The following is a 3,053-nucleotide window of genomic DNA, read 5'->3' on the forward strand; positions in this document are numbered from 1 at the left end:
TGATGGATAAAGTTCAAAACGCTCACCACCTCAAACTAGCAATTGGAGGAGATACTGTACAGTATAAAGACTTTCCGAAACCTTGGGGTGATCCTGGATGGAAATCTAAAACTCAGACAGCAGGTATTGGCTGTCATCAAGTCTTCCTTCTTCCATCTAAGAAATACAGCGAAAATCAAACATCTTATCCCAGCTGAAGACCTACCGGCCCTGGTTCACGCATTTGTATCCTCCCGCCTAGACTACTGCAACGCCCTGTTCATCGGATCTACAGAAAAGGTTCTGCGCCCCTTACAGCTAGTACAGAATGCTGCATCCAGACTCCTCACCCCAGTACTGCAAACTTTTCACTGGTTGCCAGAAAAATGGAGAATCCATTTTAAGATCTGCCTGCTGACATTCAAGGCTCTAAACCACATGGGACCCAAATACATAGCGGATCTATTGGAACTTTATGCCCCTCCACGCACCCTCCGCTCTGCGAACAAGATTAATCTGGTTATTCCCAGGATACACTTAACATTTGGTGCCCGGGCCTTTTCCTATGCAGCCCCTACTCTATGGAACTCACTTCCACAATCAGTATGAGAGGCTCCTTCTCTGGACAGCTTTAAAAAAAGGCTAAAAAACGCACCTCTTTTCCCGACCCTTTGAGACTGCATAATGCAGGGTCTCAGTGCTTTAAGTCCCCAGGGAGAAAAGTGCTATAAAAATATTGTTGTTATCTGGTGGATAAAGGAGGTATTGGAGAGGAAAAGGCCAAAGACCTGTGGAACCAGAAAGACTGGAGCTCACAAAGAACAGATTTAATAAAGCATAAGCCGGTATGATGATTGAACAATGAAGGATGGGCGATATCGCACCGCCAACCTGATGGAGAGATCCGCGTGAGGGCTGGTTTTTAAGTGATTTTAAAGGCTGAAAAAAAAATCTGTTCTTAGTTTCATTTCTGATACGTCCCCTATCTGGGGACCATATATTAAATGGATTTTTGGAACAGGGAGATGGAAGAAGAGCTTGCTCTGTCCACTCCGCGCATCGACCTGGTATTGCAGTACCTCCAGGACCGGTGCACTACTCTCTCTAACTGGTGTCAAAAAACATATCAAAACTACTCAAATACCCAGCTGTCTAACTAAGTTAGTGTAGGGAAGTGTAGTGGAGAAATTAAGTGTCCCTCTGCAAAGTGAATTTGCCAGTAGCAAGTGTTGTGTTGTCCACCCCTGCTGTGCGTTCTCTGTCTGTGCTGCTACAGTGCTGGGTGCAGGATACATTTGAAATCCACAATAAAAACATTGTTTCAAGTTGTGTGTGCCTTTTTTGTGCATCTGTGTCATGTATTCATGGACTCTGTATTTCGCCTGGCTATCAGAACCTGAGAACTGACAAGAAAAGAAGTCGAAAAAAACACCAAAACACAAAAAAAAAATTTTTAATTTTACTTCGGCTGAACTGTACTTGCGCTGCGCAGTTGCTGCGGGCCCAAAAAACCATGAACGGACCACTTTCCTTCACGTTTGCACTTTGTCCTCTGCAAGAGAAGCAGCAGCACCCCTCCCCTGGAGAGCTTCCAGCAGACTGGCAGGCAGAGCCCTGGCTGCAGCCCCTTTACCTAGCAGCTGCCTGGGCCCAGGGCCTTGTGACATCATCGGTTGACTTCCTGTATGACTCAGCACCTGCTCAGGTGCCTGCATCAGTGCCAGGCTGTGAGTGTGTGTAGCAGGCTAGGAAGGCAACTCCTGTTTAGGCTCTCCACTCCCCGGCCTGTGTCTCCCTCTTGTGGCACACCGCGCACGTCCAGACAGAGAGATTAAGAGGAAGGAGGATGAACGAAGAAAGACGCACTGTGTTTTCAAACAGCCAGGCTAGAGACTTGACTTCCTCTGCCCTCCACACTCTCTCTTATCCTAGCGTGTTGCCGGAATGCAGGGAGCCGGAAGCCTACTTTATTTTTCTCTTCGACGTGGAGGCACGGCAGCGGAGGGGTGACGGCTGTTCCATCGGTGGGCGGGGCCATGCTAATGTAATCAGGCGGCAGCTGAGCCTGGCCCGTGTGTCTGCGTTTAGCACAGGTGCGCCCATCTCAGGGTCCGGCAGGCCTGCACAGGCAGTGGGAAGGGGCCCCCCCTGGCAGCCGGTAGCCGGCCGGGGTTAGCCGGCTGTGCGGTGCAGTGCTGGGTTGTGTGCTGGTCGCCGCTGCTGCATTTAGAAGGTAATTTGCTGTAATTCCCAGGGAGTGTGCTGTGTCGGCGGGCGCGGCTGCGGAGAGTAATCGGGTTATCGCTTCTCGGCCTTTTGGCTAAGATCAAGTGGGTGGACGCTCGCTTGGTCTGGGCTGAGGGGTTTAGCGAGGGGTCTCCTTTTGGGGACCCCGGGAACACCAGAGGGGCGAAGGCCGGACTGGTGGACTGTGGTCATGGCGATGGCTGCTGGCTTGAAACCACCACGCAATACCCTCTGGATGGAGGTGAAGAAAGACCTGGTGAAGGAGGTTGGCTTGAAGACAGTCATGCTTGATGTCTTACGTGACATCTTTGGAGTGCAGACGGAGGATTTGTTTGCTGTACAGGATCGCATCGCAGAGGGGATTTATGACATCACATTCCATGCTGAGGACCTCTGCGTGCAAGTTTTTGAAAATTGGAAAGCAAAGGCCTTTGACAGCACCTATAAGTTGCTGAGGAAATTTGATGTGGCCTTGCGTTTTGACCCGGGCCACAAGGATCTAACTGTCACCCTGATGAACCCTTACCTGGAGGCTCAGGTCATCAAGGCTTTTCTCAGGAAGTTCTGTGACTTTATTTCGGAACCAAAGAAACTGTTGAACACTTACGGAGTCTACAGAAGTAAGTTAAAGTTTTCAGTTCAGCTTAAGCCGGACCCAGAGGGATATGGAGGAACTATGTACCCCCCTGCTTCCTTCACAGTGGCTGGGGAGAGGTGCAATGTGTTTTATAGGGGGCAGCCACGTTACTGCAGACAGTGCTTTGAGTACGGACATATACGCGTGGACTGCCTGAACAAAGCCTGCTGCAGGATTTGCAAAAAGACCG

At 50.0% G+C, this 3,053-nt stretch overlaps 1 non-coding gene across 1 annotated transcript; it reads left to right on the plus strand.

The window, feature by feature from the left end:
* Positions 1 to 894: 894 nt before the first annotated feature.
* Positions 895 to 1,080, plus strand: LOC137505773 (U2 spliceosomal RNA). Its single transcript, XR_011020348.1, has one exon. It is a non-coding gene; the product is annotated as a U2 spliceosomal RNA (small nuclear RNA).
* The last annotated feature ends 1,973 nt before the right edge of the window (positions 1,081 to 3,053 follow it).

This window comes from Hyperolius riggenbachi, chromosome 4 (genome assembly GCF_040937935.1).
Source record: "Hyperolius riggenbachi isolate aHypRig1 chromosome 4, aHypRig1.pri, whole genome shotgun sequence".
Classification (NCBI taxonomy): Eukaryota; Metazoa; Chordata; class Amphibia; order Anura; family Hyperoliidae; genus Hyperolius; species Hyperolius riggenbachi.